The sequence below is a fragment of the Bufo bufo genome, chromosome 3, assembly GCF_905171765.1.
Source record: "Bufo bufo chromosome 3, aBufBuf1.1, whole genome shotgun sequence".
In the NCBI taxonomy this organism is placed as follows: domain Eukaryota; kingdom Metazoa; phylum Chordata; class Amphibia; order Anura; family Bufonidae; genus Bufo; species Bufo bufo.
Window position 1 is genome coordinate 372,771,613 of NC_053391.1, and position 23,868 is coordinate 372,795,480.

The 23,868-nt window shown below is 43.1% G+C and overlaps 1 protein-coding gene across 2 annotated transcripts in view; it reads left to right on the top strand.

The window, feature by feature from the left end:
* YPEL2 (yippee like 2) overlaps positions 1 to 23,868 on the top strand; it is a 91,670-nt gene that overhangs the window by 36,331 nt on the left and 31,471 nt on the right. The window lies entirely within an intron of this gene.

The window sequence follows — 23,868 nt, forward strand, 5'->3', positions numbered from 1 at the left end:
GTTCTATATTCTGTGTTTTTGTTTTTTTTGTTTGTTAGTTTTTTTTATGCGGATGCAATGTTTTTCATGCATGGTTGCTAAGAGTTGTTGTTTGTATACATTCAGTATTTTTATCACGAGCAGGCAAAACGCATTGCACCCGCGTGATAAAAACTGAGCAACTGAACGCGATTGCGCATTTTTCACTGAACGCATTCACAATGCATCCGGACCTAATCTGGACACTCTGGCCTTAGGGCCCTTTTATACATACAGATGATCAGGCCTATTACGTGGACAGGTACAGGAAAGATGCGATCAGTGAAGTTATCACATCTTTCATATGGCATCAAAAATCATCATTTCTGTAAACGGGCCATATGCTGAGGAAAAAATGGGAAACTTAATGAGGATGAAGGGGTTGGGGCCCCCCCCCCCCTTTTTTTTTTTTTTTTTTCCCCTGCAAATCCCTGACCAAGCCAGACCTGCAAAAGGGAAGCCTACTTACCTGCCCTTTGACGCTGGGTTCCGGCTCCTTTGCTCCCCAGGCTCGCTCAGGTCCCTGCTGTAAATATCTTTTTTGACGCCGCTGCAGCCAATGACTGGCTGCAGTGGTGACCTGACCACCTTGTGTCATGACAGTTGGTCACGTGATGCAAGGGGGACAGGTCACTGCAGAAAGCCAGTGATTGGCTGCAGCGGCATCAAAGTGGATGTTTACAGTGGGGGGACCCAAGCAAGCCAGCTGGGGAGTGGGGGAGCAGGTAGGTATGCTTCCTTTTAGCAGGTCAGATGGCCAAACCCTTCAGTCACAATTCTCCTCCTTTTTCTTGGGCAGCTTTATTGTACAGGTGATACAGTATGACCCCGGAATCTTGCATGTGATCCTGTAGACCCCCGGATGATATTTGTCATCCTTTTGATGTATTCAGTTTTAGAGAACTCCAGAGGACAGGAATGTTCTCATCATGGATGACGATGATTAATATCAGTTTGTCTCTGCCGTTCTTGCTGCAACAAAATCTCCTGTGCTTTATAGAAGCTAAAAATAGGGCTGAACTGAAATGCACAACAGAGCCAGCAAAAATGTGGGGAAAAGCATGGAAAGTTTGACTTGTGCTAAATAAAGTCTGGGCTTATTCTCTGGAAAATGTGAGCTGCTGGTCTGTAGAAAGTTGTTGGTTTAGTTGGCTAACATTTACAAACTGGAGAAGAAGAAAATAGTTCTGCGGAATGTCTAAAATGCCACGTGTTTTAATTGGGAGGCACTAACAAAGGCATATTGTAGGCACTCCTTCCTAAAAAGGAGGTATTGACTTTGGGGCAGCCAGGCAGGGTTCTGACCGTATACTCCAGGGATCCCACAGCATGCTCCATTCATTTCTATGGGAGTTCCGAGTACAGACAAGCAAGTGTGCATGCTGGGAATTGTAGTTTCACCACAGCTGGAGTGCTAGAGGTTGCAGATCCCTGGTATGCTCTATAGCAGGGATCAGCAACCTCTGGCACTCCAGCTGTTCCAGAATTACAACTCCCAGAATCCTCCTTTAACTTCTAGAGGAGTTGCAAGAACAACAGAGTAAGTTTGCATGCTGGGAGTTGTAGTTTAACAGCGACTGGAGGGTCTGCGGTTGCCGATCCCTGCTCTATAGTGCGAGTGGAAACCAGTGTTTTAATGGAAATACAGCAAATAGATGCACTTAAGTTAAAGGGGATGTGTTAATTGGAAAGCAAAAGCACAGCTCTGTTTTATTTTACCTGGATGACATTTTCCATGTGAAGATCGAAACAGTGTTCTTTTTTTTTTTTTTTTGTAAAAACTGCCATATAGTGGACTGTGCCTGACAACAAGCTACATTGGATTGTGTAAAATCTCTAATGAAAGGCATTGGTATTGCCAACTCCCTAGGGGCATTTGGGCTGTTGTGTGGGTGTTCTTGCCCTTCAAAGGGATTGTCCAGGATTAGAGAACCATGGCTGCCGCAGCTGTCCACGGTTTGTGTGTTATTCCAGAGCAGCCTTATACACTTCAGTGAAGCTGAGCTGCACTACCAGACACTGTGGCTCTGTCTTTGGCAAAAAAAAGGTGCCATGTTTTTCTAAATATAAGCAACCCCTTTTAATGTAGGAGTGCTGTCCCCTAGTCTGTGTAGTAGAAATGCTATCATATTTAGGGCTCATGCGCACAAATGTATTTTCTTTCCGCTTCTGTTCCGTTTCTTTTGCGGACCATATGCGGAACCATTCACTTCAATGGGTCCGCAAAAAACAACGGAAGGTACTCCTTGTGCATTCCATTTCCGTATTTCTGTTCCGCAAAAAAGTAGTGCATGTCCTATTATTAAAGTTAGAAGTATAGATCGGCACTCTGTATCTGGGGTCGCGCAGAAGTAGTTGAATATGGTAGTCTATTTATTAATTAGTAAGCAATGATTAATAAAACATGGAGATGCTTAAATAGTGGAGATATTACTCCTAAAAGTTGATTGTGCGCAATACCAATGCCCTAAAAATATGCTAAATACATGTAACAAGATAAAAAAAAATAGATGCTATGAATATAAAAAAGAAGAAAAATGTAGAAAAACAAAGGGTAAAAACAAGTGTATACTCAGATGTCCAGGATGATGATGATAATTGCTAATCCGGTATAAAGTCTCTCTCCCAGAATTGAGCCGGGTTGGTAAACTTGTACCTTTCAAAAATACATCAATTAGTGATAATTGTATAGTCCCGTGATCTAATAGGCCACAATAACATAAAACTGTCTATCAATTTAATCCACTGTATTATATTGCACAATACCAGTATGATTTTATTTCATATAGCGAGTCATGGCAATCGAATAAAGTAACGGTACTTCAGCAGTTTCTGGGATGTTCCAATTTGCGCAATTTAAGAAGTGTGGTTATATAGGACAGTACATTTTCATATCTATTCTCTGGTTGTTAAGATATATGTAGGAGCGAACTAGTATTAATCTATGCATCCGGTGGCGTCCCACCATGCACTGGTATACTGGCCGCTGTTACCTCTCCTGAAGTCTTCACCGATTTTGTTTGCTGCTGTATTGCCGGCACCGTGTGTAATGGCGTCCCACGTGGCTCTGTAGCCAGATACAGAGTGCCGGTTTATACTTCTATCTTTATTAACTCTTTACTGACTGGGTGAGTCAGATTAGACCTAGAGCACCTATTACAATCTAATCAACAGGTGAGCCACCACATTTTCTGTTACATGTCCTATTATTGTCCGCAAATCACGGTCCGAGGCCCCATTCAAGTCAATGGGTCCGCATAAAAATATGGAACGCACGCGGAACACATCCGTATTTTGCAGATCCATACTGTAGAAATGCCATGCCCAGCCCATATTGCTCATGTGTTTGGTGATTAATAAGTTACTGTTTCCGTTTCCGATACGCAAAAAAAAGAATCGCATACGGAAACCATATGGATATGTTTTGTGGAATAACGGAACGGAAGAGGACTTAAAGGGGTTGTCTCACCTTCTGCCTTCCCGGCATCTCTGCTGCTCTGTTCTCAGCTGGAGCTGGGCGGGGCTTCTCCTCCTGACAGTAAGGGCTCATGTACACAAACGTTTTGTGTGCTGTCCGCATCCGCTGCTCCGTTCTGTGGCCCTGCAAAAATTACGAGGCATGTCTTATTCTTGTCCGTTTTGCGGACAAGAATAGGCATTTCTATAATAGGCCTCCTGTTCCGGCCTGCAAATTGCGGAAGGCATACGGGCAGCATCCATTTTTTGCGGATCCGCAATTTGCGGACCGCAAAAACCGGCTCGGTCGTGTGCATGAGCCCTAACCCTTGCCTCTCCATGTGCGCTCACACAGGCAGCCCTCCATAGCTCGCTGCACACTGTTATCTCTATTTGCATATATAGAGATAACAGTGGGTCCCAGCTAGCGGTAATGTCTGTCTCCTGACGAGGTTACCAGGAGACAGATACGATTGCACTGCCAGCCACTGTAGGAAACTTTCAGGTCAGATCTGAAGCACAAGATGACAGCCGACACTTGCGATCTGTATATTACAGGTTCGGGGCTATTTGTGCAAGCCTCGAACCTGTTATGTTATTTAGCCTCCTAGCATAACTGTACAGAACAGCTTCAGGGCTGTTCTATAGAAGAACGAGGTGGCCGAGTGCAGGAGCTAATCCAAAAATACATACCAGGTGGCCGGGGACGGGAGCGAATGCACATACACTGGCCTCTATGTACGCTCGCTCCCGCGATTCCTGGCCACCAGAAAGGCCGGATATTTATCTCTAAGTGCGCAAGCGCATTCCAGCTGTGGCTGTAACCCCTAGAGACAAGCAGGGTCTAAAGGAAGCTATAATGAAAGAAAACAGGGAAGAGAAGCCATATAGAAAATAGAAGTACATTTACAAAGTGACTGAAAATAACATCATGTACACAATAACTATGGGCCAGATTTCTCATTAGCTCAAGTCAGAATAATGGAGTGAAAAAGTAAAAAAAAATTGCGCAATCACTAAAACTGCGCAAAAATTTGCGACTTTTCTGCTCTGCACTATGCTCGCCAGTTTTCTGAAAGTGGGCGTGTTTTCTTATGTAAATGAATCTCTAGACAGATTTACTATTGCGACTTTCACTCCAGTGAGGACCATGCTTACCTTTTGAGTCTTTTTAATAGAACATGCGACTTTTTCGTAAAGATGTGCGACTTTTGTAAAGCTGCTTACTGACGGATAAACTTCTACCGTCAGACCACATTTATTAAAGTCTTAAAGGGCCGATCATAAATCTGACTTTAGCCATATGTGAAAGTGGAGTGAGCTGTCAGAGTAATGATAAATCTGGCCCTATGACTTTATCAGGTGAGACAACCCCTTTAAATCAGAGGGAAAAAAAAAACACAGATCCGGAACAACAGATCCGTGAAAAATGGACCGCAGAACAACAACTGTCGTGTGCATGAGCCCTTACAGGAACATTAAAAAAAAAAACACACACACAGCTGCTTCATGTAAACAGCACTGTGACACAATTTGTATTTAATAAATGTCCGGCTCCATATAAAAGATGCGTATCTATTTATTTTTTAGAATCCAATATATTTTGCATAAAAAAAATCAGTAACACAAATATCCCTATGCCCTTAAGGCCTCTTGCACACAAGCTTTTTTTTGTTTTGTTTTGTTTATGTTTTTTTCATTTACGTTCCGTTTTTTTTGCTTTTTTCCAAAACACGGACAGCGGCAATGTGCGTTCCGCATTTTGCAAAATCGCGTATATATTAAATGCTACCAGTCACATCTAAACCAACACATTGGAATTCTGGTAAGCAGACAAACATTATACCACATCCAAGCTGTGTGTACAGCAAGTATGCTATATATGGAACTGTGATACAAAATAGCAATTAGAAGACTGCATAATAACAACTGCATTATATACAAAGTAGCAACAATAAGACGCATTAGAACAACTAACAATTTCACATTGAGCAAGATTACAACAACAAGATTTCTTGCTGGCTCTTTCAATATCGCTGTGGAATATAAAATATCCTAAATAGTGCGTGAGCTCCACACTAGGAATAGATAGAGGGACCACGACTATATATTAGTTTATGTATTATTATTATTTTTATTTTTTTTGTGGTGTTTTTTATTTTCTTATGACTTTTGGTTAAGGGCATAGTGATATTTGTGTTACTGATTTTATTTTTTATGCATGATATATTGATAAAAAAAATAAATAAAATGGGTACATATCTTTTTTATATAGAGCCGGCCATTTATTAAATATATATTAGCTAGCTAGGTAGTGTAGTGGGCTGAGCTATATTCCGGTGAGCTTCCTCACCAATATTACAATTTGTATTGTACCTATAGAGCTCCATTCCATAATAATGGCAAAATAGATGTGCACTAATCTCCTAAGCTCCCCCTAGTGGTGGCTGTTTTAGGACTGTTTGTAGAATATTAATAGAGAATTTTGGATCCAAGAGTGAAATTCTATTAAAAGGTATAAATTCGCTTGTAAATTCATAATACAGTCAACTTTATTATTCCCCGCCCATATGAAAACTGGGGCCAAAAAGTTGGAAAGTTGGGCATGCGTCATACAAATTTTCGAGAGTTTGGAGCCTCACCCCTTACTTTTCCAAATGATGGGTGGAGCCTAGTAACCGGCCTGTCGCAATTGTTATATCGTGAAAATCTACACCAGCTCCCTTGCTGAGGGGAGCTGTGGGGCCGCAAGCCAAACATAACCTCTGATCTATACTTTGAGTGTGATCATCATGTTGCGGCTGAATAAGTTATAAACGATCGGTCTATTGTTACCATTGAATGTTTGATTACTTTATTTTATACTTGTCTGATGCAATTGCGGACAAGAATAGGACATGTTCCATTATTTATTTTTTTTCATAGCCGCGGACCGGAAGATCAGGGGTGCGCTCCGGAAATGCAGACAGCACACTGTGTGCTGTCCGCATCCATTCCTGCCCCATAGAGAATGAATGGGTCTGCACCCGGACCCATTCTACGGACGTGTGAATGGACCCTAATTCTCGCCCGCACACATAGCAAGGGTTTCCCAGGAATGTCTCCACCAGATTACAACACTTCTTTGGCCTGCACGGTCATCAGATTTATCACCAATCGATCATTTATAGGACCAGCTGGGACACCAGCTTCAGCAACCTATGAGTCTGCAGGATCTACAGGACCAGCTGTAACTTCTGTGGGCAATTCTGCTGCAGTATACCATATAGAACCTGTATGTCTCCGTGCCCAACCGTATCTCATCTTGTATCCAGGCTAAAAGTGGCCTAACAGGGGACTAGAGCCTCCACTCAATTGTACAGTTTTCCCCAATAAACTTATCCCTTATCACAGAGGTGGACTTTATGAAGGGGGTGTCCAGCTTGAGATTTCATGTGTTCCTGTCGGAGTTTTCCTTTTAACATTTGCGTACCTCGTAGTTGATGACTGCATTTATACAGTTGCTATAGAGATCACATGTAGAAGCGCTGGTAAGACATGGAGATGCATCATCATATCAAAGGAAAATGTGCTTCCCATTAAATTACAGCTTTTCAAAGCTGTTTTAAATGTTGTTTCACTTGGCAAGCAAATACATACATAGAATAAATTACTGTGGATACTAGAGCAAGTGTTTCATAACCTATTTATGGCTTCTTTAGTATGAATCATTCTTCTTGGTGTTCATTTGTCCTACATCATAGTAAAAAAGAAAACTATTATACACGGTATATAAAGAGGACAGCTGGTATGACATGGAGGAACTTTCTTTTAGATACCTGATAAATCCCACAAAATAATAATAGCCCCAGTCACTACCATTCTGAGGCTATAGAAATTATACTGTATGTGTGTAATTTTTTTATTTTTTTTATTTTTCCATATTCAACTTTGATCAGAAATGTCAAATTAATCGCAAGAGCTTACAGTCTGAGTCATATCATGTATTGCATGGGCTTCTCTTCTATGTAACGTACTGGTATTGGAGTTCTCTTACTGATGTGGGAGTTTATCCATGCATAGGGCTGCAACGAATACTCAACTAAATCGAGTAATTCGACACCAAAAAAATCCTCAATGCAAAAAATTAGCATTGAGAATTTGTTTGTGTCACGTGACCATGGAGCCGGAGTGAAGCGCTTGCTATTACTCCCGCTCCGTGGTCTCCCGCTGCGCTGGGAATACTCTCCTTTCCAGCAGGGGGCCTCCGTACACTCCACAGCACGATCATGGTCCCGCACTGCACTGACCTCCTGACATACGCATGCCGTGATCTGACGCGCTGTGTGACATCAGGCGCAGAGCAGCGTGGAATGGAGTGTCGGCGGCGCCCCTGCTGGAAAGGTAAGTTGGTGCGACTAAGGTCGGGCGCCCGGATTGCACAGCATCATAGCAACCAATGACGCTGTGCACTTCGGGTGTCAGGAGGAGCAGGTGGGGGGGGGGCTTCTGGCACAAGGAGGGAGAGCTGATGGCACTGGGGGGTAGTGGAGCTGATCGCACAGGGGGGAACGAAGGTTGTTTGGGTCTGAGTTTTTATAAAGGAAACCGGTCTATTATTATTTTTTTCTTATTAGATTACTCCATTAATTGTAAAAATAATCAATAGAATACTCAATTTCTAAAATAATCGTTTACTGCAGTCCTATCCATGCAGCATTCACTATGTATGCTATAGCATCTCAAGAGCTAAGTCTTTTGGCATCTGGCCCAGTTGTGGAGTGGTAATGCCACCCTTTTGTATGACTGTTCCCACAGTGCAGTATTTGCTGTAGAAGTGATTGAAGCTCTTCAAGTCTGGAGGGATATCTGTTGTAATGTTGACTTGTAGAAGTGCAGTCATGACTTATCATTGAAATATTTCTTTTATGCTTTTAAAATGTAAATTTAGCTAAGAACCCATTCGCTCCATAGGGCATATTTACTAGAGGTGGGAAGAATCCAATTTTTCCGAATAGGTTCTCGAATCTGTCGAATTATGAATCCTGTACATAAGAATTGTGTGAACAGTGTAAGAAACAAAGTGATCCAAACACTTATGGGGGGGATCTGTGGATGGCACTGGTCCGGGGGGGGGGGGGGGGGGGGGGGGAGAGAGAGAATGTGTAGGGCACTGTGATTGTGGGGGGGGGAAATCGGTGGATGGCACTGTGATGGGGGGGGGGGGGAGGAGAGAGATCTGTGGATGACACATATATAGCATCTTATGCTATGTGCCATCCACAGATTCTCCCCTCCATAACAGTGGGCTGGGAGGCCGGCATCTGGATTATGAATGACAGCGGGGACCGGTGCAGTCCCTGTATTCAAATGCACCGTCCCCGCTCACTGTAGTATAATCTTATGACCTAACCTGCATTGTTAAGATATAATAATCCATCTGTATTACTTACATTACAACATTAAGTTCCGCAGCAGAGAGGAGGGAGGAGGCAGTCCAGGAGGACGGGCGGGAGAAGGATCCCGGAAGGGGATTGAAACGTTGCCTATTTTGTGTCACATGTGTGAATAAAGACACTGCGTTTTTTATAAGAAGAGTGCTGCGTTGATTTTCTATGAAAATATATATATATATATATATATATATATATATATATAGATTCCAAAAACGAGGCAGCACTCCAATGGAAGTAAAAACGTGGATCCTTTATTCCCCTCTGTGCAACGTTTCAACCGTCTCAATGCGGTCTTTCTCAAGCATAACAAAAAAGGTGTCATCAAGGGGTATATATACCCACAATACATTGCAAATAATGAACGTGACAATTATATAATCTTCAGACCAATGAAGCATAAACCATACAATCCATGGTGTACAAAAAACAAAAGTCATATATAGCCGAATGGTCTACATTGCATAATATATATCATAGTGCAAAACAGTGTACATATATATTTGATCATTATGATAACGATCAAATGAAATAATTGACCAATATCTAGTTAATCAAAAAAGTGTAACATCACCTGTGCAAATGAATAAGTGCATGTAGTTTAAAAAAAGGAACTCACACCGGATCGTATGGGACGGCGCGCCAAACTTCCGCGTCCTCACCGTCAAAGTGCGCATGTCCCAAGTGCCTGCCACGTCACCAGACGGACGCTCCAAGCCGAGGAGCCAGGCGTCATCACCATGGAAACGTGTGGGCACATGACCACAGCGATAGACACGTGACTCCTCAGGAGGACGCGCCGGGTAGAAGCACGCCCACAAGGCCGGCCCCGCGTCGCTAGGCAACAATGAAACATTGCTCCCCCAGCATCAGCAGTCCCGCAGTGTGTATCGTAGTCCACCCACCGGCCACACGGCAGGCACAGGTACCCGGGCACATAAGAAACGGCAGGAAAGGGGGAATTAACAGACGAGAGGAGAGAAAAAAAGGAAGACACTGGCATCGCAACAATGAACTATGTGGGTAGAAGGACCAAAGCAGGTCACTGTAGTTTGTATATTTATATATATAAATAAAAATCAGAGTGAACGTGGCTTGCATGAAGTATATCAGCACTGGAAATAAGTAATAACCCGTGCCATACTTCAAAAATAGGACAACAGGCCGGGGATCAAAAGGTCCCGCCGTTGTCACGGCAGAACCCCTGTTCCATGGAAGGCGAGGGATCAGAGACACGTCCATGCCACAGGTCCCAAACCCAGACACCGACCCTACAGTCCAAGATGAAATAAACAGACCACCACTCCAGATAGACAACATAATTATAGTAAACCCACACGTTACATGGCAAAGCCAATACAAATGCATCCAGGGATCTCTCCCATCATCATAATCCCAACATGGATAAGCAGAAGAGGGCGCATACCGTCCACAGAGAACGCCAGCGGAGCACCAATGATCTAAAGAAAGAAAGAGTAGAATATAAGCAATAAGACAGAGAATTATACATCTGTATGTAACAAATTGATTATATATATCAAAAGAATGACACCAATACGGAATTCACATACACCAGGACACGACAAGGGGAGGGGCAACAGGGAATAGCTAAAAAAGCCACATCCTATACTACACTCCACTTAAAATCAACATTGAGACCATGGGGTCTCAGTGTGTTGAGACGATGGATCCATCTAAGCTCACGTTGTTTGAGAGCCAATGTCCTGTCACCTCCCCTTCTAGACAGAGAAATATGATCCACTAACATAAACTTCAAATCCTTCTCCTTGTGGTTGGCCTCGACAAAGTGTTTAGGCACGGGCAGATCTTTTCTTTTTTGTCGAATGGAGAAACGATGATTGTTCAACCGTGCCTTCATGTCACAAGTGGTCTCCCCAACATAGAGGAGGCCACAAGGACAGGAGAGCACGTAGATCACATATGAACTATTGCATGTCAAGAAATGTCCAATCCCATACTGGATCCCCGTAACAGGGTGAGTAAACTTCTCCCCCCTGGTCATGTAGGCGCAATTGACGCAGCCAAGGCAGGGATAAGAACCCACCCTGCGAGGGCCAATATGAGATTGTACTAAAGTCTTGACGGGAATGTCCGCACGGACCAATTTATCCCGGAAATTGGCAGGACGTCTGTAGGAAAGCAGAGGTGGCACCGTCAAAGGTATAACACTGGGAAAATTGCTCTTGAGTATTGCCCAATGTTTACGGACAATCTGAGCAATCTGAACACTTTGTTCCGAATAAGTTGATATAAAAGGTATTCTCTCAACTTTATTTTGTGTGGCACCTAGGGAGATCTGTGGATTTTTTACCTTGTTAAGGTGTTTATCAATCACCCGAGTCGGGTAACCCCGTTCCCTAAACTTGTGCACCATGTGAGAGAAACGAGTCGGGAGTAAGTCTGGATCCTGCACCAACCTCTTAACCCTGAGTAGCTGACTGTAGGGTACGGAATTAATGATGGATCTAGGGTGACAGCTGCCATAGTGCAGCAGTGTATTACAATCGGTGGGCTTCGTGTAGATGTCAGTGGATAAATGGTCACCCACAATGGTAACTGTCATGTCTAGAAACTGGACATGTGAACTCGAGTGTACAAGGGTAAACATGATATTGGGGTCCATGTGGTTCAAAAAGTCATGAAAGCTGCCGAGAGAAAGAGAGTCACCAGACCAGATGAGGAAGACGTCATCTATGTATCGCCACCACCCCAGCACATGGCTGAAGTGGTGGGACACATAGACAAGGTCCTCCTCGAGGGCCGCCATGAAGACATTGGCATAAGTCGGTGCCACATTAGACCCCATGGCGGTCCCTCGTAACTGGAGATAGAAGCTGTCCATGAAAAGGAAATAGTTGTTCCTCAAAATCAAATTCAAAAGCTGGACTAAAAAATCTTGACAAGCTAGTGAATAGTTACTGCCAGATAGCTGTCTCCGAACCGCAGCCAGCCCTCTGTCATGGTCAATGGAGGTGTAAAGGCTAGTGACATCAAAGGATGCCAGGAGACAACCATCCGGCAGCACAATCTCAGAGATCCTATCCAAAAAATCGCCAGTGTCCCTGATGTAGGACCTGGCGTTTATCGCATAGTGTCGAAGTACTCGATCCAAAAAAATTGAGATGTTGGAAAAAATAGATCCGGTGCCCGAAACAATGGGGCGACCTGGTGGGTCCAGCAATGACTTATGAATTTTGGGGAGAACATATATAACTGGTGTACGTGGCTGAGCTACAGTTAGAAAGGCATAGAGCTCACCATCAATGATGTCCCGACTCAGAGCTGTGTCAAGGACACCCTTGATGCGTCTAGCTATATCAAACCTAGGATCCCCAGTTAATACCCTGTATACACTCGAATCGCCCAGTTGTCTTTTGATCTCCTGGATGTACTTAGGGGTGTCCATGACAACAACCGCACCACCCTTGTCCGCCGGTTTGATGGTGAGGCTGCTGTCATGGCACAAACCCTCCAAAGTAACCATCTCAGAAGTAGTCATGTTGGGATGTCTGAGGGGCACATTGGTAATATTATCCCGTAGGGCGGCTATATCAATAGAGACCGCCTTCCTAAATGTATCCAATGCAGATGAACTATTGTGAGGTGTAAAATCACTCCTATTAAAAAGCCCAAAAGCTTTAAGTCTCAATTCCGTATCAACAGATCCTACAGTCGACTGCTCCACTGGAGGGCGACCTGCAAACCATACCTTAAGCTCGATGTTCCTGTATAGGCGCTGCAGGTCGACCTCCAGGTGGAACCAGTCAACCTTGGTAGATGGACAAAATGAAAGGCCCTTAGACAGTACATTAATTTGCACATCAGTTAAAGGTACAGAAGAAATATTTACCACATTGGAAACATTACTATTCATCATAGGGCATGATTCCCCTTTCTGCGTAGTGCCATAGGTTTGGTCACTTTTGGAGACCTGGGATTTCCGCCACCTGTGGTGTCTTCTGCCACCCCGTCTGGTTCTCTGACTGTCACAGGGCCTATCCCTAAAAAAGGCTTAGTAGATACCGGATTATTGGTGGTCACTGGCCCAGGCTGTCCCGGCTGGGGGTGTTTTCTGTTATTCGGACGGTGTGGAGGAAACTGTCTCTGTGGTGTATCATTTTGCCATGTATAAATTTTGCCTTTAGCATAATCTTCGGCATCCCGCTGCCATTTTTTTCTTTTAGTTGACTCCTGTTCCTTAATAAATTTGGATAAGTGTTCCATGCAGTTATCATTATATTTACGGAATTCATCTGGTCCCAACATCGTTTCCAAAGCACTCTTAGTCTGGTCCTGCCGTGTTCTGCTATCAGCCAGTTCCTGTTGCAAATACTCCAAATTCAAAAGAATAATATCATATGCATATTTATTTGATATTTGAGTAAATTTCTGTGCATATGGAGAGTCACTAGGAAAAAGATTTGGTTTAAGCTGTGACCGAATTCCCCTAGGAATTCTGTGCTCCTTGAAGTATTGGCCGAGGGTCATCATATGGAGGTCAGTGGACACTATTTTCTTGGCGTCTGCCTCGAAGTTTCTCTTCAGGTCAATTAAAGTGGGTGTAGACAAAAATGCAGGCTCACTCACCAAACCCTGTAGAATCCTCTCCTCATCAGCCCTGGTGTATGTGAAGACATCAGGGGTATCCATAACGTAAAAAGGTGAAATAAATGAGTAACGGTGCAGGCTGGAAAAGTCCAAAATAGACAGAAACCAAAAACAGAACTCAGCAGCACAAGACAAAAAGCAGTGGGTGCAAGTCCTCTCAGCCGCAGGCTAAGACGGCTATAAATAAGTATAGATTCCAAAAACGAGGCAGCACTCCAATGGAAGTAAAAACGTGGATCCTTTATTCCCCTCTGTGCAACGTTTCAACCGTCTCAATGCGGTCTTTCTCAAGCATAACAAAAAAGGTGTCATCAAGGGGTATATATACCCACAATACATTGCAAATAATGAACGTGACAATTATATAATCTTCAGACCAATGAAGCATAAACCATACAATCCATGGTGTACAAAAAACAAAAGTCATATATAGCCGAATGGTCTACATTGCATAATATATATCATAGTGCAAAACAGTGTACATATATATTTGATCATTATGATAACGATCAAATGAAATAATTGACCAATATCTAGTTAATCAAAAAAGTGTAACATCACCTGTGCAAATGAATAAGTGCATGTAGTTTAAAAAAAGGAACTCACACCGGATCGTATGGGACGGCGCGCCACCCTAGATCCATCATTAATTCCGTACCCTACAGTCAGCTACTCAGGGTTAAGAGGTTGGTGCAGGATCCAGACTTACTCCCGACTCGTTTCTCTCACATGGTGCACAAGTTTAGGGAACGGGGTTACCCGACTCGGGTGATTGATAAACACCTTAACAAGGTAAAAAATCCACAGATCTCCCTAGGTGCCACACAAAATAAAGTTGAGAGAATACCTTTTATATCAACTTATTCGGAACAAAGTGTTCAGATTGCTCAGATTGTCCGTAAACATTGGGCAATACTCAAGAGCAATTTTCCCAGTGTTATACCTTTGACGGTGCCACCTCTGCTTTCCTACAGACGTCCTGCCAATTTCCGGGATAAATTGGTCCGTGCGGACATTCCCGTCAAGACTTTAGTACAATCTCATATTGGCCCTCGCAGGGTGGGTTCTTATCCCTGCCTTGGCTGCGTCAATTGCGCCTACATGACCAGGGGGGAGAAGTTTACTCACCCTGTTACGGGGATCCAGTATGGGATTGGACATTTCTTGACATGCAATAGTTCATATGTGATCTACGTGCTCTCCTGTCCTTGTGGCCTCCTCTATGTTGGGGAGACCACTTGTGACATGAAGGCACGGTTGAACAATCATCGTTTCTCCATTCGACAAAAAAGAAAAGATCTGCCCGTGCCTAAACACTTTGTCGAGGCCAACCACAAGGAGAAGGATTTGAAGTTTATGTTAGTGGATCATATTTCTCTGTCTAGAAGGGGAGGTGACAGGACATTGGCTCTCAAACAACGTGAGCTTAGATGGATCCATCGTCTCAACACACTGAGACCCCATGGTCTCAATGTTGATTTTAAGTGGAGTGTAGTATAGGATGTGGCTTTTTTAGCTATTCCCTGTTGCCCCTCCCCTTGTCGTGTCCTGGTGTATGTGAATTCCGTATTGGTGTCATTCTTTTGATATATATAATCAATTTGTTACATACAGATGTATAATTCTCTGTCTTATTGCTTATATTCTACTCTTTCTTTCTTTAGATCATTGGTGCTCCGCTGGCGTTCTCTGTGGACGGTATGCGCCCTCTTCTGCTTATCCATGTTGGGATTATGATGATGGGAGAGATCCCTGGATGCATTTGTATTGGCTTTGCCATGTAACGTGTGGGTTTACTATAATTATGTTGTCTATCTGGATTGGTGGTCTGTTTATTTCATCTTGGACTGTAGGGTCGGTGTCTGGGTTTGGGACCTGTGGCATGGACGTGTCTCTGATCCCTCGCCTTCCATGGAACAGGGGTTCTGCCGTGACAACGGCGGGACCTTTTGATCCCCGGCCTGTTGTCCTATTTTTGAAGTATGGCACGGGTTATTACTTATTTCCAGTGCTGATATACTTCATGCAAGCCACGTTCACTCTGATTTTTATTTATATATATAAATATACAAACTACAGTGACCTGCTTTGGTCCTTCTACCCACATAGTTCATTGTTGCGATGCCAGTGTCTTCCTTTTTTTCTCTCCTCTCGTCTGTTAATTCCCCCTTTCCTGCCGTTTCTTATGTGCCCGGGTACCTGTGCCTGCCGTGTGGCCGGTGGGTGGACTATGATACACACTGCGGGACTGCTGATGCTGGGGGAGCAATGTTTCATTGTTGCCTAGCGACGCGGGGCCGGCCTTGTGGGCGTGCTTCTACCCGGCGCGTCCTCCTGAGGAGTCACGTGTCTATCGCTGTGGTCATGTGCCCACACGTTTCCATGGTGATGACGCCTGGCTCCTCGGCTTGGAGCGTCCGTCTGGTGACGTGGCAGGCACTTGGGACATGCGCACTTTGACGGTGAGGACGCGGAAGTTTGGCGCGCCGTCCCATACGATCCGGTGTAAGTTCCTTTTTTTAAACTACATGCACTTATTCATTTGCACAGGTGATGTTACACTTTTTTGATTAACTAGATATTGGTCAATTATTTCATTTGATCGTTATCATAATGATCAAATATATATGTACACTGTTTTGCACTATGATATATATTATGCAATGTAGACCATTCGGCTATATATGACTTTTGTTTTTTGTACACCATGGATTGTATGGTTTATGCTTCATTGGTCTGAAGATTATATAATTGTCACGTTCATTATTTGCAATGTATTGTGGGTATATATACCCCTTGATGACACCTTTTTTGTTATGCTTGAGAAAGACCGCATTGAGACGGTTGAAACGTTGCACAGAGGGGAATAAAGGATCCACGTTTTTACTTCCATTGGAGTGCTGCCTCGTTTTTGGAATCTATACTTATTTATAGCCGTCTTAGCCTGCGGCTGAGAGGACTTGCACCCACTGCTTTTTGTCTTGTGCTGCTGAGTTCTGTTTTTGGTTTATATATATATATATATATATATATATATATATATATATATATATATATATATATATATTTGCCAAATGCCAGAATGAGAGATTGCGAATGTTTTAAAGGGCTTCTGTCACCCCACTAAACTTTATTTTTTTTTGGTTACTTAGAATGCCTATAATGCGATTTATGCATACATACTGTAATTAATCATTTCTGTTCAGCAGATTTTGTTAAAAACGTAGTTTTAAAATATGCAAATTACCTTGCTACCAGCAAGTAGGGCGGCTACTTGCTGGTAGCAGCCGCATCCTCCAATCCTAAAGACGCCCCCTCTGCATGTTGATTGACAGGGCCAGGGAACGGAATCGTCCTCTGGCTGGCCCTGTCTGCTATCAAGATCTCGCGCCGTAACGGTATTCAGTCAGCGCAGGCGCACTGAGAGGAGGACGCTCGCTCGGCTGCTCCTTCCTCAATGCGCCTGCGACGGGTGTAGATGGGACGTCATCGGCGCAGGCGCATTGAGGATGGAGCGGCCGAGCGAGCGTCCGCCTCTCAGTGCGCCTGCGCCAACTGAATACCGTTACGGCGCAGGCGCAAGATCTTGATAGCAGACAGGGCCAGCCAGAGGACGATCCCCCACTTTAGTGGGGTGACAGAAGCCCTTTAAGGCATTTTTATTACTTTCTGCAATGTCAAAAGTTTACATACACAAAGATTACTATGCCTTTAAACAATTCCGGACTGCCCATATGATGAGGTCATGTGTTTAAAAGCTACTGTTAGGTTTGTTGGCAACATCTGAGTTAATTAGAGACACACCTGTGGATGTATTTAAATGTACACCTGAAACACAACTGCTTCTTTGTGTAGCATCATGGGAAAGTGTAAAGAAATCATCCAAGATATCAGGAAGAGAATTGTGGACTTGCACAAGTCTGGCTCAACTTTGGGTGCAATTTCAAGATACCTGAAGATGCCTCGTTCATCTGTACAAACAATTATACGCAAGTACAAACAAGATGGGAATGTCCAGCCATCATACTGATCAGGAAAATGTGGCCACATTCACTGCTCAGGAAAGAGACTGGTTCTGTGTCCCAGAGATGAACGTGCTTTGGTCTTACATGTGCATATCAACCCAAGAACAAAAGCAAAAGACCTTGTGAAGATGATGGCGGAAGCTGGTAAAATTGTGTCAGTATCCACAGTGAAACGAGTACTGCATCAACATGGGCTGAAAGGCCACTCTGCCAGGAAGAAGCCATTACTCCAAAAGAAGCATAAAAAAGCCAGATTAATGTTTGCAAATGCACACGGGAACAAAAACCTACATTTTTGGAGACGTCCTGTGGTCTGACGAACCTAAAATTGAACTTTTTGGCCATAATGACCATCGTTGCGTTTGGAGGTAAAAGGGAGAAGCTTGGACGACCATCCCAACTGTGAAACACGGGGGGTGGCAGCATCATGTTGTGGGGTTGTTTTGCTGCAGGAGGGACTGGTGCACTTCACAAAATAGAGGAGGAAAGGAGATTTTGTGGAAATACTGAAGCAACATCTCAAGACATCAGCCAGGAAGTTAAAGCTTGGGCAGAAATGGGTCTTCCAAATGGACAATGACCCGAAGCATACTGCCAAACTGGTTACAAAGTGGCTTAAGGATAACAAAGTCAATGTTTTAGAGTGGCCATCACAAAGCCCTGATCTATTTAAAATTTATGGGCAAAGCTGAAAAGGTAGGTGCAAGCAAGGCGACCAACAAACATGGCTCAGTTACACCAGTTTTGTCAGGAGGAATGGGCCCAAATTCAGACCAACTATTGTGAGAAGCTTGTGGAAGGATATCCAAAACGTTTGACCCAAATCATACAGTTTAAGGGCAATGGTACCAAATATTAATGAAATATATGTAAACTTTTGACAGAAAGTAATAAAAATCTGTCTCTCTGTGTCTCTGTCTCTCTCTGTCTCTCTCTGTCTCTCTCTCTTATACAGTGTAAACTTCTGGTTTCCATAATATATAATCTCTATTTTGAGGTATTTTTTGTAGTGACATACGGTTTTTACAGAAGCCTTTGAGTACATAACGTTATACATTGGTGTGAAGGGGGTCAAAATGTTTTTTTTTTTTTTTTTTTTTGTTCCTTGTTAATCCTACCATCATACCCACCAACATGTAAGGGAAAAATACACCTATGAATGGGTTATACAGGTCGGGATTGAATGGTAGTATAGTCTGTTGTACTGTTTCTCCGGAGCAGGGGTTATCTGGTTCACCTAACAGATTATTGGACACTGATACAAAAAAAGCTAAAAATGCTTTACTTGGAACAAGGTACGGATAATTTGCTACAGATGCAGGGCACCTTGCCCTATTTAAAGATCAACTGTCACTATGGCACTCTAGGGGCCCCATACAACATTATTCACGTTACCTAATTTTTCCCTGTCAAAATTAACCTGCCAAGTGGATTTGAAAATCCGCAGCATATCAATTGTTTGTGCAATTTCGCACCTTAAATTTAATGGTTTTCCCCATAAACTTCAATGGGGATGTTAACATAAAAAAAAAAATGCATTTAAACCAGGATAAATAGTGCAGATTTATGTAAACTTATAAATTATTATTTTTTTGGCATACAAATCCGCACAATGTGCAGGTAGACTAGGAGAGCCGTGCATGCATGGCTGTGCCTCCATTTACAATACAGCGCCCATGTTACCATACCCCCGTTCTGTAGGTGGGATGCGGTGTGCAGGTAGACTAAGAGCCGTGCAAGTGTGGCCGCCTCTCCATTCATATCGCCCATATCCCCCTACCCCCTTTCTGTAGCTGGTATGCCTTCTGGGACCTTCGTCTATCAGGCATTCATGGTGTATCCTGTGATTGTGCCATAAATATCTAGGATGGAAAAACCGCTTTTAGCTCTGAATTCCTTTTATCTTCAGTTGGTTTAGCGCCCTTTTTAAGGGTAGGTTCACATAAGCGGCACAAGCGCCAATAACCTAAACAGACTACCGGCGTTTTGTGCATCCGGCATAGCCAGATACTGCGCCGGAAAGCGGGCAGATCCGTGTCTGATCCCATTATAGTCAATGGGGAACTGGCGGTGTGCGGCTATGCTGGGCACAGTAAACTCCTGTAGTCTGTACCTCTACCGAAGTTCATGCCACATATGTGAACCTTCCCTAACTGGAAGAGATGTACAGTATGTGGCTTGTTTTTCTAGTCCAGACTCCTGTCTGTATAACAATTGGCTTTTATGAAGCCAAGATCTGCCTGATTAGTTCCGCTGATTCTACATGGTAAAGCTTTACAGCGCTGTTGACGTCCTTGTGATAAGAGGATCTTTATTTCTGTTTTGCTGCTGAACATGCAGCCAGTGTGACTGGTAGAGCTTGATAATGAATGCTGACATCCAGAAGAACAGCACACTAAGCTGCTGCTAGACACACACAACTATCGTAAAACAATGAGGCAACACCCTAACCTCATTCTACAGGCTAAATTTAGTACATGGCTTCAGAGCCACGGCATGTAGACCTGCATATAAGGGCCAGAACAATACAATGTCACATTTTCCCTATTTGTAAGATGGATATTTCTTGGCTTTGCATTCATACAGTTTGTGGTCAGAGGAGCGTGCAGCTAATGTCTGTCATATTCCACATAAAATAAATATTCTGGATCACCTTCTCTTAGAACACTGTGTATGGCATTTCTCCTGGAAATGTACTGGACCACTGGGTATTCTCATTCCCCTTCACCATATGGGATAAAAGTGCTCCGCCACAAAGCTGGGGAAGGGGCATACTGACCAAAGAAGCTAGGGGGCGCTTGGAGGTCCCAGACCCATCCACTTTGCTGTTGGATGGCAGGAACCGAGTGGATAGGATATTATTGGCGCAAGGCTCGTGGAATAGAGGAGGAAGCAATTACTGCAGGGATGGCCAACCTGCGGCTCTCCAGCTGTCCTGCTGTAGGCTGATGGCTGTAGACTGTCCAGGCATGATGGGAGAGCCTCAGGTAGGCTATTCCTGAATTACTGGTACTAGACTCTTTCTTGGCATTTACTTCAGTGCACAACAGAGGATTGTTTAAAGGGAATCTCTCAGCAGATGCCCTCTGCACTTCGGGTGACAGGGCCTGATGACCTTTTCACTGGCTGGTCCTGTCAATCAAAGTTGAAAGGGTGGACAGCAGTTGCATAGAGTGCCTCTAGGTGTAACAGCAACGCCCCGGTTGTTCATAGAGGCTCATTTACATCTATTAAAACATCAGCAATGCGGGCACATATGAACATGAGACCAACACAGATGTCTTCAGCTGCGAAGTGCACATACAACAGGTCAGCCAGTTTCATAGGTAAAAATCTTTGACCTTTTTAAATACAGGTGAAACTTGAAAAATTTGAATATTGTGCAAAGTTCATTTATTTCAGTAATGCAAATTAAAAGGAGAAACTAACATATGAGAGACTCATTACATGCAAAGCGAGATATTTCAAGCCTTTATTTGTTATAATTTGGATGATTATGGCTTACAGCTTATGAAACCCCAAAGTCACAATGTCAGGTACCCTTTGCTCAGGGGGTATGGATTAATTAGCTGACTAGAGTGTGACCCTTTGAGCCTAGAATATTGAACCTTTTCACAAAATTCTAATTTTAAGCTGCATTAACCACCTCAGCCCCCAGTGCTTAAACACCCTGAAAGACCAGGCCACTTTTTACACTTCTGACCTACACTACTTTCACCGTTTATTGCTCGGTCATGCAACTTACCACCCAAATGAATTTTACCTCCTTTTCTTCTCACTAATAGAGCTTTCATTTGGTGGTATTTCATTGCTGCTGACATTTTTACTTTTTTTGTTATTAATCGAAATTTAACGATTTTTTTGCAAAAAAATGACATTTTTCACTTTCAGTTGTAAAATTTTGCAAAAAAAACGAGATCCATATAGAAATTTTGCTCTAAATTTATAGTTCTACATGTCTTTGATAAAAAAAAAATGTTTGGGTAAAAAAAAAATGGTTTGGGTAAAAGTTATAGCGTTTACAAACTATGGTACAAAAATGTGAATTTCCGCTTTTTGAAGCCGCTCTGACTTTCTGAGCACCTGTCATGTTTCCTGAGGTTCTACAATGGCCAGACAGTACAAACACCCCACAAATGACCCCATTTCTGAAAGTACACACCCTAAGGTATTCGCTGATGGGCATAGTGAGTTCATAGAACTTTTTATTTTTTGTCACAAGTTAGCGGAAAATGATGATTTTTTTTTTTTTTTTTTTCTTACAAAGTCTCATATTCCACTAACTTGTGACAAAAAATAAAAAGTTCTATGAACTCACTATGCCCATCAGCGAATACCTTGGGGTCTCTTCTTTCCAAAATGGGGTCACTTGTGGGGTAGTTATACTGCCCTGGCATTCTAGGGGCCCAAATGTGTGGTAAGGAGTTTGAAATCAAATTCAGTAAAAAATGACCTGTGAAATCCGAAAGGTGCTCTTTGGAATATGGGCCCCTTTGCCCACCTAGGCTGCAAAAAAGTGTCACACATCTGGTATCTCCGTACTCAGGAGAAGGTGGGGAATGTGTTTTGGGGTGTCATTTTATATATACCCATGCTGGGTGAGAGAAATATCTTGGCAAAAGACAACTTTTCCCATTTTTTTATACAAAGTTGTCATTTGACCAAGATATTTATCTCACCCAGTATGGGTATATGTAAAAAGACACCCCAAAACACATTCCTCAACTTCTCCTGAGTACGGGGATACCAGATGTGTGACGCTTTTTTGCAGCCTAGGTGGGCAAAGGGGCCCATATTCCAAAGAGCACCTTTCGGATTTCACTCCTCATTTTTTCCTGAATTTGATTTCAAACTCCTTACCACACATTTGGGCCCCTAGAATACCAGGGCAGTATAACTACCCCACAAGTGACCCCATTTTGGAAAGAAGACACCCCAAGGTATTCCGTGAGGGGCATGGCGAGTTCCTAGAATTTTTTATTTTTTGTCACAAGTTAGTGGAAAATGATGATTTTTTTTTTTTTTTTTTTTTTTTCATACAAAGTCTCATATTCCACAAACTTGTGACAAAAAATAAAAACTTCCATGAACTCACTATGCCCATCAGCGAATACCTTGGGGTCTCTTCTTTCCAAAATGGGGTCACTTGTGGGGTAGTTATACTGCCCTGGCATTCTAGGGGCCCAAATGTGTGGTAAGTAGGTAAATGACCTGTGAAATCCGAAAGGTGCTCTTTGGAATGTGGGCCCCTTTGCCCCCCTAGGCTGCAAAAAAGTGTCACACATCTGGTATCTCCGTACTCAGGAGAAGTTGAGGAATGTGTTTTGGGGTGTCTTTTTACATATACCCATGCTGGGTGAGATAAATATCTTGGTCAAATGCCAACTTTGTATAAAAAAATGGGAAAAGTTGTCTTTTGCCAAGATATTTCTCTCACCCAGCATGGGTATATGTAAAATGACACCCCAAAACACATTCCCCAACTTCTCCCGATTACGGAGATACCAGATGTGTGACACTTTTTTGCAGCCTAGGTGGGCAAAGGGGCCCATATTCAAAAGAGCACCTTTCGGATTTCAAAGGTCATTTTTTACAGAATTTGATTTCAAACTCCTTACCACACATTTGGGCCCCTAGAATGCCAGGGCAGTATAACTACCCCACAAGTGACCCCATTTTGGAAAGAAGAGACCCCAAGGTATTCGCTGATGGGCATAGTGAGTTCATGGAACTTTTTATTTTTTGTCACAAGTTAGTGGAATATGAGACTTTGTATGAAAAAAAAAAAAAAAATAAGCATTTTCCACTAACTTGTGACAAAAAATAAAAAATTCTAGGAACTCGCCATGCCCCTCACGGAATACCTTGGGGTGTCTTCTTTCCAAAATGGGGTCACTTGTGGGGTAGTTATACTGCCCTGGCATTTTCCAGGGGCCCTAATGTGTGGTAAGTAGGTAAATGACCTGTGAAATCCTAAAGGTGCTCTTTGGAATATGGGCCCCTTTGCCCACCTAGGCTGCAAAAAAGTGTCACACATGTGGTATCGCCGTATTCAGGAGAAGTTGGGGAATGTGTTTTGGGGTGTCATTTTACATATACCCATGCTGGGTGAGAGAAATATCTTGGCAAAAGACAACTTTTCCCATTTTTTTATACAAAGTTGGCATTTGACCAAGATATTTCTCTCACCCAGCATGGGTATATGTAAAATGACACCCCAAAACACATTCCCCAACGTCTCCTGAATACGGAGATACCACATGTGTGACACTTTTTTGCAGCCTAGGTGGGCAAAGGTGCCCAAATTC